Source organism: Camellia sinensis, chromosome 2, assembly GCF_055761805.1.
Source record: "Camellia sinensis isolate YWXY chromosome 2, ASM5576180v1, whole genome shotgun sequence".
In the NCBI taxonomy this organism is placed as follows: domain Eukaryota; kingdom Viridiplantae; phylum Streptophyta; class Magnoliopsida; order Ericales; family Theaceae; genus Camellia; species Camellia sinensis.
In genome coordinates, this window is record NC_138962.1 from 62,461,024 (window position 1) to 62,478,137 (window position 17,114).

At 39.5% G+C, this 17,114-nt stretch overlaps 1 pseudogene; it reads right to left on the reverse strand.

The window, feature by feature from the left end:
- Positions 1-11,717: 11,717 nt before the first annotated feature.
- Positions 11,718-16,891, reverse strand: LOC114269341 (uncharacterized; annotated as a pseudogene).
- Between the last annotated feature and the right edge of the window lie 223 nt (positions 16,892-17,114).

Consider the following 17,114-nt stretch of genomic DNA (forward strand, 5'->3'; position numbering starts at 1 on the left):
CATTACTTGAGGAAGAACAAGATCGAAGTAATGCATCATACAAGACTTATTATGGAGACCCTAATTACGAATTGATAGTAGAGATCGTAGGGAAAGAGCCTATAACCTGTGAGGCATTCATAAGGATATTACGATGGACCAGTAGTTTAAAAAGAAAGACCTTCATAAGAAATACTCTTTTGATTTAACAAAGGCAGATGACATTTTTGATCATTTGCTTGCAACAAATTTCCTAAAGTTACCAAACGGAGTTAAAATTCCTTCCCTAAAAGAACTTAAAGGGAAAATATATTGTAAATGGCACAATTCTTGGTCTCATTCAACTAAAAACTGTATTGTTTTTCGAGGACAGGATCCAAGAACAGATTCGAAAGGGAAGTTTAAAGTTCCAAGCCAAAGCAGAGAAAGTTATGGGGATTGACACTAACCTATTCCCAGAGATTGGGGAAGCTATAGCCAATGTTGGTGTGCCTGACTTCCAAAACCTATCCTTTAAGGAATTGGAGGAGGTTAATGTGCAGATACATGTTGCCAGCTAGACTGCTTCCAGAAAAGATATTAGAAGTTCACCAGCAGATGGACAGAGCTTTGCGGGCCAAAAGGAGGACTCTAGTGAGGAGGCACTGGATGATGACTCTCTGGAGGTAGCTGTCATGCAAAGGATGTATCCCAAATGCAGGTTAAGTTACAAATGGTTGAAAGGTCTCCCAATTAATGGAAAGCAGTATTACAAGGATGTGCTGAAACACACTAAACCAACCAGTGCTTACAACAAGAGGCCATACCAAACTGGTCCCAGACAGCAGCCATTCTTGGTTGGACCACCAACCGCTAGAGTGCACCCCAAGGGTAAGAGACCTCTGCATGAGTTTAGACCACCCAACTACTACAGAATGGAAGGCAATTATCCTGAGAGGAGGACTGAAGTGGGCTCAAGTTATGGAATTAGAGCCAGAGATTAGCCTCCAAGATCAGCCTCAAACAAGATGCAAGGTAACCACCCTGACAGAATGCCTAAATTAGGCTCAAGACAAGGGATCAGGGCCAAGTAGTAGCCTCCATAGGTAGCTTCGAAGCTGGCTTCGAAGGCAGAAAGAGCTAGTTCAACAACTGAACTAGTAAGTTCATAGGTACTTGGGGTTTCAGATTGGTTTGTCATGCAGAACAGGCCTAAGGAAATACCTGCCCAGAGAAGTGTTTTTGGAGACTAGGGTAGAATGGTTAAACCTCCCTTGGTAGCTCCAAATAGTTGGGTATTATTAAAGCACCCAAAAACAAAGGAACCAAATATGGTTTCAATAATTTCTAGGTCTCAAAGGAGGAAAATCCAGCGAAGGTACACTTAGTACCAAAAGAATCTGAAGGAAAGTGGAGAGATTTCTTCATTGGCCCAGTCAAAAGGCCAGACAGAGGAAAGAGAAAGTCCAAAATTAGATCTTAGTCCAAAATTGGCTCCTCAGAACAAAAGAAGTTTCAGCAAAGAGCATTTGGCTAAAGTTCACACTGAACTGAAAGCCAAGGAAAGATCCAACTTAGCAGGTCTTGAAAAGGCCTTGATGGGAAGCGACAGTGAGACAGAATGAGAAGTTGACCTAGGCCAAAGGAAAGAAATGACTGAGGATGAGATGTTTGAAGCCTTCATGGCTGAACAAACATTTTTGGTCAAAAAATCAGCAGTAACAGACCATTCGAAGGAAGTCACTAGTACTAAAGTACCAGAATGCAGCATGGAAGATGCTTCTGAAATAACTAAACAAGTTGGCCTGGAAAAGAAGCAAGTGCAACTAGTAATGCAATTTGGCTCATTTTCTCCAGTGTCAGTAAATATGGTGCATATACTGCCATAGGAGTTCCAAGCTGAAGATGGAAACCAGGAAGGATAGAAGATTGACTCTATTCTAGTTTCTAGTGAAAATTCATAGGTTAGCATGGTTCAAGATGTATCTGAAGTGGCCACACCAATGGAAATTGAGGATGAGAGTGAGGAAGTGAGTATCAATCTCTCATATCCTTTTAAGTATCCTACAACATCCATGACGCAGCATGTCAAGCCCTTGTATATCAAGGCCTTTTTCGATGAGATACAAATGAACAGGGTATTGGTGGATAATGGGGCAGTAGTGAACCTACTTCCAAAGTCTTCTTTGAAGAAACTGGGAAAAAGAAACCCAAGATTAATCCCAACCAACATAACCATTGCTGGTTTCGCTAGGGATAAGTAAATGGCTCAGGGTATTTTGCCCATCAACCTGAGTGTGGGAACCAAAGATTGTATGACGGCATTCTTTGTTATTGATAGTAATGCTAAGTATAATGCTTTACTTGGCAGGGATTGGATTCACACTAACAAATGTGTGACTTCCTCTCTACATCAGAAGATAATGATGGCCTTATACAATGGAGAGACAGAGGAGATCAATGCAGACCCTCAACTCTTTATTGCTTGTGCTGACTTTGCAGAGGTCAAGTTGTATACTGAAGGAGTGACACCACTTAGTATATTGAGAAAACCTGCTGGTTCAGCCAAAGTGATGGCTGATGAGGAAGTAGCACACCTGAAGCACTTAGTGCAGGAGAGTGCTGATGAAGAATTTGTCATCAAGGATGATAATGATGCATGGTTGTAGGCAAAAAGATGAAACCCAAGAAGCCAGACCCTTGGCTTTAGTTAAGTTTTCAATGTTGGACATAAAATTGATAGTCCATAAGGTTCAAGAACGAGAGAAAGAAGCCATGGTAATTGGCTGTAAACAAGAGCAACAACAGGTCAAGTCTTGGACCTTTGATAAATACTGTGCATTGGACATCGAAACAAAAGTCCAAGAAATACAAGAAGAAGAAGCCTTATGGACAAACTTTGTCTATGAAAAAGAAGGCAAAGATGTTGAACCAAAGAAAATAGAAACAGAACAAAACTAAGAAGTTACTTCAAGGGTAGAAGAAATCAAAAGAGAAGCATTGGTGAGTGCTCAAGTACAAGACCCCTTGGAAGAAGTTAATTTAGGGGGAAGTTCTACACAACAACCCATTTATATCAGTGCTTGGTTAAGTCCTTGTGATAGAAGCCAGTTATTGGTTGATTTAAAACAATATAAGGATTGCTTTGCTTGGTCTTATAATGAGCTGCCTAGATTGGACAAATCATTAGTGGAACATAGGCTCCCTTTGAAGTCTAATTTCAAGCCATACAAGCAGAAGCCAAAAAGGATGAGTCCTGAAGTGGTTCAGAAGGTCAAGAAGGAAATTCTTAAGCTCCTTAAGGCAGGCTTTATTAGAACAGCCAGATATGTTAAATGGTTGTCCAATATTGTGCCTGTGGTTAAGAAGAATGGTAAAATGAGGGTATGCATCGATTTTAGAAACCTGAACTTAGTAACTCCAAAAGATGAGTACCCCATGCCCATAGTAGACTTATTGGTGGACAGTTCAGCAAGGCACAAGATTTTGTCTATGATGGACGAACATTCTGGTTACAACCAAATCTGCATTGCAGAGGAGGATGTCCATAAGACAGCATTCAGATGTCCTGGGAACATTGGCACCTTCGAATGGGTTAAAATGCCATTTGGTCTGAAGAATGCTAGGCCACATATCAAAGGGCAATGAACACTATCTTTCATGATCTCATTGGAGGATATTTAGAGTGTTACATTGATGATATTGTAGTAAAATCTCAGTCTATGGAGGAACTCTTGGTTCACTTGGAAGTAGCTTTCGAAAGAATGAGAAAGTTCAAGTTGAAGCTTAATCCTCTCAAATGTGCTTTTGGTGTATCAGCTAGAAACTTCTTGGGCCATGTAGTACACAAGAAGGGAATACAAATTGATCAGAATAAAGCCAAAGCGATCATTGAGGCCAAACCTTCATCACGTAAGAAAGAAATAGAAAAGTTCCCTGGTCAAGTTAAATTTCTTCAAAGATTTATTTCTAACATTGTAGGGAAAACTAAAGTATTTTCTTCTTTATTAAAGTTAAAAGATGAAGAGGGGTTGGTGTGGACAACAGAGCATCAAACTACTTTCGAAGGAATTAAAGCCTACTTGGTCAAGCCTCCAGTGCTGATTCCACCAAAGAGCGACAAGCCTTTGAAGTTATACATTGCTACAGCAATGGATTCATTGGGAGCTTGCCTAGCCCAGGACAATGAAGAAGACAAGGAGTAAGCAGTTTATTACCTTAGTAGGTTTTTAAATTCTTGTGAATGTAAATATTCAGCTGTAGAAAAGTTGTGCCTTGCATTGTACTTTGCAGCAATGAAATTAAGATATTATCTTTTGCCTAATGTTGTCTCGGTAATTGTAACCACAGACTTGGTTAAGTATATATTATCTAGACCAATGTTGAGAGGAAGAATTGGAATGGATATTAGTCTTGTCAGAGTTTCATCTAGAATATGTTTCCCAAAAGGCAGTAAAAGGACAAGTTTTGGCTAACTTTTTGGCAGAGCATCCATGTCAAATAGAAAGCCAGGAAATAATGGATCTTGGTATGATTAATGTTGAACCATGGCAGATGTGGTTCGACGGGTCAAAGGCCAATGGTCTGATTGAAATTGGTGTTGCAATTAACTCACCACAGGGGATAGAAACCACACACGGTTTCAAAGTGGATGAAACTACTTGTTCTAATAATCAAGCTGAATACAAAGCTTTAATAATGGGACTGGAAATGCTTATTGGATTACAAGCTCATGCAGTTGATATATTTGGAGATTCTCAATTGGTGGTTAATCAAGTGAAAAGAATTTTCAAATGTCAAAATGCAAGTATGTTGTCATACTATGTTGTTGCATTACATTTGCTTTCTCAGTTTCAGATAGCAAATGTGACTTATATCCCAAGGTTCATGAATAACAAAGCCAATGATATAGCTCAGAAAGTTTCGAATTTCAAAAGAAGGGATGACACTCAAATCAACACAAGTCAAGCAACATATCAAAAATTAATACCATCTTTAGCTAAAATGAAGGTGGTGTTAGAAGTCAATCATAATGACTTACAAGATCAAGATTGAAGGCATCCAATAATGCAGTACCTAACTAGCCAATCTTTGAAAGCCAGTAGAAAGATTAAATTACAATCTATGCAATACATAGTGTATGGTAGTGCTCTTTACAAAAGGGGAGCAAATGGATTATTATTGGAATGTCTAGGGCCAAAGAAAGCATTGACAGCCATGGCTGAAGTTCATGAAGGTATTTGTGGTGCTCATCAGCCTGGTGTGAAGATGAGATAGTTGCTTTGAAGGCATTCCTACTATTGGCCAACCATCCTTAAAGATTGCATAGAGTATGCTAGAGGTTGCCAAGCATGCCAAAAGCATGGCATGATAAGACATGTACCAATAACTGACCTACATGCAGTTGTGAAGCCTTAGCCATTAGAGGTTAGGCTATGGATATGATAGGGAAAATACATCCACCTTCTTCGAAGCACCATTATTTCATCCTAGTGGCTACAGATTACTTCACTAAGTGGGTTGAAGCTAAACCATATAAAGCTATGGATCAAACTGAGGTTATTGGATTTATTAAAGAACTGATCCACGGATTTGGTATCCCACAGACCAAAACTATAGATAATGGAACTGTATTTGATGAAAAGATGGTAAAGTCTTTCATAGCAAAATTTGGAATTAGTCTTGTTAATTCCACCACTTACTATGCACAAGGAAATGGTCAAGCAGAATCATCCAACAAGTCCTTGAAAAAAGGAATACAAAGAGTTGTGGAAGACAATCCTAGGGATTGGCATAATTTGTTGTTGGATGTATTATGAGCTTATAAGACTTCTCCAAAATCAAGTACAGGAGTAACTCCTTATGCTTTAGTATATGGACATGATACAGTGTTGCCTGTAGAAATGAACATTAAGTCTTTGAGGATGAAATGCCAGGACTAGTTAACTTCTAAGCAATACCATCAAAGCATGTTTTTGGAATTAGAGAGTATAGATGAAGCTCGAATTCTTGCATTAAATGATATTTTGTTCCAAAATAAAAAGGCAGCCAAGAGCTACAATAAAAAGATTAAGCACATTAGTTTTGATGAAGGTGATTTGGTATGGAAGACAATACTTCCAATAGGAATTAAAAGCCATAAGTTTGGCAAATGGTCACCTAATTGGGAAGGTCTATATCAAATTCATAGAGTCCTGCCTGGGGGAGCATATCATTTAAGAAATCTGAATGGATATGTACATCCTAAGAAAATTAACGGCAGGTACTTGAAACCTTATTATCTAACTGTGTGGGAAACACAAGGAGTGTAGAAAATGCTAAACAAGAGAAGCATAAAGACACTCAAATAATGAATAAAGATTTCATTTCATATAGAATTGAGTACATGCAGCCATAAATTGGCCCAAAAATCAGTACAATGTTTCAGTTTTTCCCTTACAATTGATTCTATACTCCAAAGGGATGGGAACAACTTAATGGCTGTAGCCATGTCCTGCTTTCAATCAGCCAGTCCTTGGTTGGTGATTTGCAGCTTTATAGCAGTTTGATCCAAAGCCAGATTAACGGTTGATAACTCTTCCTCTAATTGAGCCTTCTTCTCCAAGAGCTGGGTTCGAAATTGAGAAACAGAGGAATGTTGTCCTTTCAATTCAGACACCTCAGCATGTATATGGCAAATGTGGACATAAAAATCTACGGTAGCTGCTGCTTGGGATAAGTGACTTGAAATAGCCATGTTGGATTGCACAATGACCTTACAGCATTAGAGAAAATCATTCTTTATAATAGGCCTTTGTAAGGCTTCAAATGGAATCCTTGAGAATGTTGTTAACAATTCCAAATAGGTGTCCAAGTCCAGTAGAGGTGAATAAGCCTTACTGATGGTTGAAGAGCTCTCAAAAATTTCTAAGAAAAAATCAACCAGAACCAATGGCTTAGCTTCATTACTGACTGATGGAATGGTAGAAGGTATGTCAAAAAGGCTAGCCAGCCTAGCTTCAAAAATGTCCATCTCTTCCACTGACATTTGAAGTGCAGAAAGGTCTCTAGTGGAAGGAAGAGATGGCTGCATAGGGATAGAATAAGAGAATAAAGTGTCCCTAGCAATGTCTATAGTCTTGGCCACTAGTAAGTCAAGAGAAGAAGGACTGGAGCTGGGTAGTGATAGTGGACAAAGAATTGGTGAGCTACCAGTATCTTCTTTAGGAGTATCAACTATCACTGGAGATGAAGTGACAACTGGGATCTCCTCAGGTGGGAAAGGAGCAACCAGGATTGCAGGGAGAGTAAATGGCCTGAGATAAAGGTCAGATGAGGAAGATATGGAGTTAAGCCAAAGGATAAAGATATAGGAATGCTTTGCCTCAAAAAAGGTATGAAAAGTATAGAACCGGGAAGTGGAAGTATTGCCTGGATGGCCTCTACACTTAAAGGCACTTTAGTGATGATTTTCTTCCTCCTTTTTAAGGTTGCTTCTAATGGTTTTTCAACTTCAGATAAGACTGAAGAAACCCTTATTGAAGGAGGAGGTAAAATAACTATTGCTGCAAAATAAGAAATATGAAGCAATGTTAAATTTCATTACTGAAAAGTTGGGAAGGGAAATTACTAGAGACATGAAAGGAAATTACCAGTTTCAGAAGTGGTAGCAATGGTTGGAGAACTACGAAGGATATAATGTTCAGCAATTTGTTGCCTCCTTGCAGCTTCTCTTTGGAGTGCATCAGTAACAGTAGCTTCATCCCTTAATACTTGCTGTTGTCTCCTCTTCTCGAACCTCTGAAATACGATGATTTCTTTGGAGTGCTCCTCTTGTACTGTTTTGGCGCTTTATAAGTAGAGTCCCCAATAAGGTCAGAGGGAGAAACGGTCATTTTCTTCTTTCTTTTCAATGGTATCTCTTTCTCTTTTTCTGTTTCTTCATCTTCCAAGTGAGTTTTAGGTATCTCCTCCTCAGGATCAAGCAAAAGTCTTCTTTTCCTTTGTTGTTGTTGCTTGCCTTTGAAGACATTCAAAGCCTAAACTCTCTGAGGAGATTCTATTTGTGAAGCTCCTGCATTAAAAAAGAAAGCCATAAGTAGATGAACAATGCCTTATAAACATCATAGAGAGAAGAGAAGGGAAAAAATGAAAATGCATGTCTCTCTTCGAAGCAGCCCTAGTGACTCTAAGAGAAGGAGTAGAGGCAACAAAAGTAGTCTCTGAGATAACAGGAGCAGGAGCTGTGGTAGTAGGAGCAGTAGAAAGAGTGATGAGCCCAGTCCCCTTAGGCTGGGCCTGAGAAGGTAAGCCTAGACCCACCAATAGATCTTGAGGGGGAATGGCTAAGTGTACCTCCATATTTGCTGACCACCAGTTCTAGTACCTCTTTAGTGCAATGCCTTGTGGGATGAAGAGAATGAACTAAAATTCGATTAAGTCTTGAATTAATTTGGAGGTTGCCTCTTCTAACGTTGATCTTTGCACCTTCAACTCTCTAGTGACAAGATTGGGGTTAGTTTGACTACAAAGAGGAATAGGGGTCCCTTGGATAAGCCCAAATTACTTGACAAATTGAGCAGGGTAGTAGGATTCTGCTATGCATTTGTAGGCTCTAGGGTATAAAGTGCCAATGAAAAGCTCTCTTGGAGTTAGAATAGAAGCCCACATATCCCTGTGCTGGAGCTGGGAACAGTTTCTATCAACCAAGAAAGTCCTCAACTAGGCTGGGCCAATATTGGTTTTGAAGGGACAGAAGAAGGTGTGAGAAAGAGGGGAAGCTGGAAGTTGATAGAAGAAAGTAAAATAATAGGCAAAGCTGGAGGGGTATAAAGAAATCCTGGCAAATTTCTCTCCATAAGTAGTTGGTTCTTGCACTAAAAATCTCAAGCACTTGGAATGTAGACCAGTGAAATATGCAAAGAACCAAAGTTGTAATATCCATAGAGGGCCTCATTGGTTGACATCTAGAGGTTTCTCGTAAAATTGGGAGCAAGCTCTATAAACAAGGCCTAAAACATAAGGAGCCAAGGCTATCCTCTTCTTCGAGGCAAGAGCCTTGGCAAGTGGGGCAAACTCAGGCATAATCCTCTGAGAAGAAGTACAAAACAAGAATTTAAAAAGCCAATACAAAAGAAAGGAGAAAAACTCTCTATCTAACACAGGGCCTTCCCTTGGGTTTTCTGAGTGTGCAAAATCACTGTAGGAGGAATTCAAATAAGGGACGGAAAAAGGCACATTAAGATTGGGATAGTCAGAACCAAAAGGAGTGCCAATGGGGGATAACCCTAAGAGATAGCATATATCCAGAATGGTAGGGGACATCATGCCGCATCGAAATTGGAAAAAATTAAAAGAAGAATTCCAAAAACATAATGCAGCAGGTATGAGAAAAGGGACTTCAGGAATAGAAAACCTGGCCAATCGAAGGGCATCATAGAGGCAGAGTTCCTGAAGGTCAAGTGTCCTAGCGGGATAACTCGATCATACCATTCTTCCCATTCAAGTCTCATTGTAGGCCAGCAACGGTGAGGTCGGTTCAACCTCTAGCTTCCCCAGTCAAGGCCCCTCTCGTAGAGTAAACAATGATCCTCCAGAAAAGGGTATAAAGCAGGGAGTTGAGTAGGGGCCTCTCTGAAAATGGGTCCGAGTATGTACTCTCCTTGAACATGACGGCGAGGAATAAAAATGTGTCCATCAATAGCATACTGTTCACCAACTTTGTATTTTTCACATTCTTCATTGATGAGTCTCCTTAAAGCTACAGAAGGACTCACACGCTCAACGGCTTGCACTTTCAGAGAAACCATTATTGAAGAGGTGAAAAAGGAAGGTGGATGAGAAGCGTAAAGTCCCAGACAAGTTCAAAATGGAGAGAAAGGAAATTTTGGGTAAGTAGATAGGTGGAATACGAAGGAAAGGGGTTTTTAAACCTTTCTTTCCAAAAGTTACCCGAACAAGTTGAGTGGGTCAGGTGGATCCAAAATGATTATTTTTATGATTTGGGTCCATGTGAAATTAAAACCCTTATTTTAAAATATAGAGGGTCCCAAATTTAAAATGAAGAGAGTTTCTGGAGGGAAACACATGTTGAATATCCAACTCAACAAAGTGTAATTGGCTTCGAAGTCTCTATAGGTCTTTAAAATAAGAGGTTAGCTTCAAAGCTTGATTGACAAACGGTTTCAAGAGCAAGAAATTGACTTCAAAACAAGAATCATGTCCCAAATTCAAGAGTAATTGGGATTAATTTGGTTTGAAAGACTTAGAAGCATGCTTTTAGGTTTTCAATGAAGGATGAAGTCCTTCGAAGGTGCCTTCTATAGGAACATGGTTCATGCTTGATATTTTAAAGTTTGAGATAAACAAACAATACAAAACCAGTATTTGGTCCAGTACCGAAGAAACTCAAAGAAGCTCACTCTTTAGGAGTAAGCGGGGTAAGGAAAATTCTATACTTCGAATCACGTAGATTGTGTTTCAAAGCAAAGTTGGTTAATGCAAAGCTGTTAGTTAAACAAGAATAGATTATGTTAGCCATATAATTGGAATGTAAAGCAAAGGTTACCCTTCTTAAGAGAAAATTTCACACTTTGGAAGTTTTTGAGTTAGGCTTCAGAGCAAAATTGGTTGATTCGAAGCTTCTTTGAACATAACGAGGAGTTAAGTCACAACAACCATATAAATCAAGCATAGAATTGGAACATAAAACCAAACTATGTCAAATAAAGAAAGAAAAACCTAGCTTTATTGATATGAAAATAATTACATTAGAAAGTCTTCTTAGCTACAAATTCAATCTCATAAAAATAAGGAATAGAAAGAATAACAAGGTCATGAAATTTGTCCCAGCAGTGGTCAATGAATTTATGTTCCTTCTTTATTCTGTCCTCTATCCTATCCAAGCTGGGTTGCTGTAGCTGATATGTTCTTATTTGATGGAAAAGTTGTTCAGCTTTCATTTCGAACTCTATCTCCTTCAATCCTTGTTCCATTTCGTCCATCTCTAGATCATCCCAATATGCAGAATCATTATTCTTAAAGTCATTACATTCATCAATAAGATTCTCTACCTCGTACTGGGTTTGAATTCGTTTGGCCGAGATGTTATCCAAAGAATTAGTGGTAGCCAAAGAAATTTGGTACCAATGGAGAAGAAGTGAGAGTTGATTCAAGAAAGCCTGAAGCTCTGCTTGAGCAATGGGGCCAAGAACATGACCCTGAGTCATAATTTCACAGGCCCATCGAAAGTTCTTGAGAGGAGTCTCATCTCCATGAACATTGAAGGGCAAGTGAGAAAAGGCTGCAAGCAAAAGTTGAGCTTGGTATCGCTCAAATATAGTGGGAAAATCTGGAGGTTGGTAGAAAGGAAGAAACTGATTCTCGAAGAGAGTAAGTTTCAGTTCCTCCATCCAGTGAGGATTCGGAGGAAGAGAAGGCGTAGAAGGGTCCATCCCAAAGGAAGAGGAGAACTAGGGATTATTCACACATTCAAGCCAGTTAGAAGAGCAAAATTTTGCCTTCTTGGCCAAGAATGACGGACTGTATCCTTGTGCTTCCTCTGGACGAGGAGTTGCTCGCATTATCTTCGTAGGCATAGAAGATGTGTACTAAGCGACAAGTAAGTTGTCCTCCAGACTGCGTTGGTGATCAATGGGTACATAGGGGTAAACCACTAAGCTCAGAGTAGATAAAGGAATTGACAGAGGAATAGCGAATTCGACGAATCGATGGTGAATTCGCTCTCTTAGTTTGGATTCATCAAGTTTTGGCCAGCTTCCCTAGCCAATAGACCTGGAGGAAAAATGAGTAGTTATGTCCCATGCAGAGGGTGGTGGGGCAAAGGAAGAAGCAGCCACGTCCCATGCAGAGGATGGTGAGGCAGAGGAAGAGTTTCCAAGATTTATTTTTGCAAATGCTAGATCCAAGGGTTCGTAGTTGGCAAACTTTGGGTCTAAAGGTTGGTACGTTGCGAAAGCTTCCATAACTTGCATAAATGGAGACGGATAGGTGTAATCAATAAATGCATTGAGATTCTTTTGAGGCCTATAATCATCTTCCATAGACTCCTCGTATGCTCGATCAATGTAAGAAAAGGTTTGCTTGGCCATAAGGACTGTATCAACCTTTTCGAATACTTAGATAGTGGGAAATGTTCAAGGCATAGAAGAAAATTTAATGCAGTACAAACACTGCAATGATGGACGTCGATTGCATTTCTAAGAAGATGCAAAGCCCATGCACATCCTAGGACGTGGGTAAAGTGCCTTGATCCACTAATATCACCAAGTGTTGGGTATATTAGTGTGAGGGGTAATGTTGGCTATATAATTTAGCTATATACTCGATCAATGTAAGAAAAGGTTTGCTTGGCCATGAGGACTATATCAGCCTTTTCGAATACTTAGATAGTGGGAAATGTTCAAGGCATAGAAGAGAATTTAATGCAATACAAACACTACAATGATGGACGTCGGTTGCATTTCTAAGAAGATACAAAGCCCATGCACGTCCCAGGACGTAGGTAAAGTGCCTTGATCCACTAATATCACCAAGTATTGGGTATATTAGTACGGGGGATAATGTTGGCTGTATAATTTGTAAAAGCCAATCACAATTTAACACGTAGCATGAATGGGGCAATTTAGGGAGTTAATACAAGTTGCCAAACAAAGTCAAACACGTGTTAGCCCGTATTGATAATAATGGATCTGCGTAGCACTGGAATAATCAAGGGATACAAGTTGATGTGGCCTAACGGTTACTCACAAAGTTCAAATTCAAAATCAGGAAGGAAACCTAACTGTAAGAGTGGCGTAGTGGGACTGACTGTAAGAGAGCATGTTCAGCAATCATGGGAGAACATTTCGATGGTTAGAAGCCCACTTCGACGATTATCATTGAAAAGTATAAATAGTAGAAAAGGCCCCAGAATGAAGGATCCAGACTCAGATCAAAAAACCAGATTATTTACTTCGTTTTTTCCTTGCAGTTTTTTATAGTTCTTTACATTTCTACACTTCAATTCCTATACTGCACTTCATTCCTAGGAGTAGTTTCAAATAGCTTGTTGTTGTAAACTTCTACGAGGCTGGGTCAGATCATTGTAAGTTTTTCATTTTACTTAATGAAATTCTGAATTTATTCTTCACTTGTTATTATTTACTAAATTCTCCTAAACAAGCCACCAGTAAAAACCCTCTTCATTGAGGTTGAGAGAACTAAAACACAATTGTCTGATAATTGGTTGGCAACTAATATTCTGTAAGGATTGATTGATCCTTGCTGGCACGCTTAAAATTACATTATTAACCTTCGAAAGCCAAAAAACCCAACATCACTGTATCCTGATAGACCAGCCCAACATGGCTCCTTAAACTTTCCAACCAAATATTTTGGATTTTATGATTATCTATTAGTATACAACCTGTTAACATGGGACAAACAAAAGGTCACATAAAAATAATGAAAATAATTATAAACAAATTGTCAAATCTCAAAACAAATATGTCAGAACAAGGTTTATAATCACAGATGACTCACCACACAGAGGATCATAAAGGCGAAGAAGCAGTTTCATTAGCGTTGTCTTTCCTCCTCCTGAGGGCCCAACAAAAGCAACTGTTTCTCCAGCTTTTATATGAAGGTCCAACCCATTTAATACAAGAGGCATATCCTCACCATATTTGAATGAGATGTCACGAAATATCATCTCACTGGTAACACAGTCTAATTAACAACATCCAGTTTTTCAATCACCTAAATAAAATAACATAATAAGTGGCTGATTTTCGAAATCAAATCTTAACAACACCAAACAACAAAATTGGCTACACTGTCAAGTCAAAATAAACAAGACCGCAAGAAAGTGAGACAAAAATCTATCAAGTTTGTTTAAGTTGAATGCCATTAATCAACATAATTGATGGATAAGGACTACTATAGAGGAGAATTGATCCAAAACCAAATAGCCATGTGTATTGCCAGCTGTGAAACTCTAACCCTGAGATTTACATAGAATTCAAAGATGCCATGAATTCTATGTAAATGAAGGGGTTGTTTTAGAACCAAGGCCTGAGAACTATGTGGAGAAGCACAACCATTTAGAAAAATTAAAAATAAAAACCTGAAAAAACACACAGCAACAAATTTTTGAAGGTGAAAGACCATGTAAGATCAAAAACCTCTCCATTTCTTCCAAGTCAGACATGTAAGATCAATACCCTAGTTTTTATTTTTTATTTTTTATTAAATTTCCATACCCATTTTCTCAAATTCATTTCTTGTGTTTCTAAATTATTTTAACAATGAACCAATCGTATGAATCGCTCTTCTTCCCCAATCCATCCCCTTCTTTCCTCTCCCCCAACAACCTCCCCGACTCCTCGTCGGCCTGCTGAGCCTTCTTCTGTGCCTCTTTGGCCTTCTAAGCCTGCAACTTTGAATGATTGTAATACATAACACCCAAAAACGCAAGTCCATACCCAAACAAATTGATGCTAGTCACAGTATCCTTAATGACTGACCACGAAAACGCAATTAACAACCAGTCCTTGACAACCCCAGCAACATTCATAGTCAAAGCCAATGTTTTCCCAACAAGCAAAAAAACAGCAAGATTCAAAACAAAGCACAAAGCGAATTGGTCCCAAAAATGGTGAAATCGAAATGGAAACTGGAAATGTCCCTTAAAATAGGGAATTCAACGAAAAGACAAGGAACAAAGATAAAAACAAAGCAACAAGGTGCGAAATAGTAAAGCGAAGTGATTGGATTCAAAGTAATACCTTTGGAAGTAAGCAAGATCTGAATCAAAACCAATCGAGTGGCTTCAAAACCCTCAGCGCCGAGTTGAAGAAAAAGACCCCCAGGAATCGAATTTGGCTTCTTCATAGGTAGCAATGGCAACGCCGAAGGAGATGGAGAGCATGTTGGCCATGGTGTTGGAGTTGAAAGAGTCTTTTCGAAAGATGATTCCAATGGAGTAGACAGCGACGAGCATTAGGGCTTTGAGCATCTGGATAAAGGAGACAGAGAGGTAGATGTAAGCGGAGTTAGAAGATAAAAACCTTGCAATGCGAGGAGCTGTGAGGAAGGAGCCGCCGATCGAGCTTCATTGGGTGATGGATCTCAGGCGACGGTGACCAACAATGAGCTGAATCGGTGCTCCGGTTACTGACGACCGCGAGGGAGGGGAAAGGAGTAGCAGAGATGGAGAGGCAGAGGGGGAGACAGAGAGAGAGAGAGAGAGAAAGAGACACTGGAGAAAGACAAAGGCGCTGGTTTAGACGTCCAATCCCTTTCTTCCAATAAACCGTTTGGTTTAGAGGTCCAACCCCTTTCTTCCAATAAACCGTCCACACAAAACAACATATATATATACACGTTGGTAGTATACATAATCAATCAATACATAAAGTTAATGTATTCATTCAACAGTCACACTCTATGACACGTCCATTCGATTAGTTTTAGTTTGCCTAATCCTCATGCATTGTCTATAACAATTGAAACTACCCTCCACCGGTAGCCCATGCAATTATTTCTAAACAGATAATAAAAGCTCCAACACATAAAATTATCAACATTTTCACAAATGAGCGATGAATAAGTCCAACTCCACTAGTTCATCTAATAATGAGCCAATCTCATTATATTCACTTCAATTTCACAAATCCATAACTTTCCCAAATTTAATTATATCAATTAATCAATACACAAATTAGGACTTGCTCCCCCAACTCTCAATATTAACCATAGGTTCAACTATCAACAACCAACACTCAAATCATCATTTTGAGACCCAAAACACATGTTTAAGAATCAAAATAACAAACCCTTGTTTATACCATTGTGAAACCCTAAGTCTCAAAATCAACCAACTTCAACACTTTATCAAAACTACCAATAATCTATGTCGAAGACCATAATAGTGAGTAGGAATCCCTACCTCAAATTTGGGGCTCAAGGGAAGAAGATGACGGAACTCAACGTGCTCCAAAACTTGAAATTTTCGGATCAAAGGAAAGCCCTCGACGATCAACCAAACTTTTGTAAAGACCAAAGGTGAGGAAAACACCCTAGCTAGATCAATACTTAGAGAGAAGTTATGGTTTTAGAGAGAGGAGCTCTCAAATGGCTCTTTGGAAAAGTAAGAGAGAGAAAAGGATGTGAAAAAGTGATTCAAAAAGTGATTTCACGGACTGATATAATCGACTCCCCGCTCGAGCATGGAAACCCCCGCTCGAGCGTCAGACACAGACTCACGCTCGAGCGTGGAAAGAGCCGCCCGAGCGTAGATTGCACACTTTCAGAAGTTTTGCAGACAAGGTCCCCGCTCAAGCATCAAACTCCCCGCTCGAGCGAACGAACAAAATCAAAGGTTCACGCTCGAGCGTCAAAACTCCCGCTCGAGCGCACGAAGACCTGCAGAGGAAGACACTGGGAGATGGGAATCCACGCTCGAGCATCAAAACGCCAGCTCGAGCGGAGAAGCAACAACGAAGGGCCCGCTCGAGCGTCAAAATCCCCGCTCGAGCGTGAAGGCCAAATTCTGGGCATCAACTCTAGGTTTCTAAGTTCAACCAACCTGTTTCAAACCTGCCCAACACAACCCAAGACTCAAATACAAAGAGTAAAGGCCTGCAATGAGAATAGGACAACAACAAATCTACGGAACCAAGTCCGGATTATAGTTAAACAACAACAGGGAAAATCGGGATCGCTATAAGGGAACAACCAATGACCTCGCTTGCCATCTCTAGGGCTAGGGCTTTACCAAGCCCTCTGCGACCCTCCTCCTCCCACTATCGCCGTCGTCAACAGCTTTGCTTTTTCAATGTTCTTTACTAGCTCTGTTCGATTTTCTCTAACCTGTACGTTCTACTTCTAGACTCATCACGCTTGGCTGGCTGGTTACTAAAAGCTTTTCATCAGCTCCATTTTTCTGCGCCATGATATCAAACTCATATTTTGACTTTTAAATTTTTTTAGTTTTTTTTTAAAAAAATGTGTAAAAATGTAAAAAAGTGATGTGATCTAAAATACATTAAAATTCAAAAGGTAGATTTTTACTCGCCAAAAGCAAGTCAATAAAGGCAATGCCAAATTTTTTATTAAATTAAGAGAACGTTTAATCTTTTATCAAATTTTATAGGTAATTGCTGATGGACGATCGG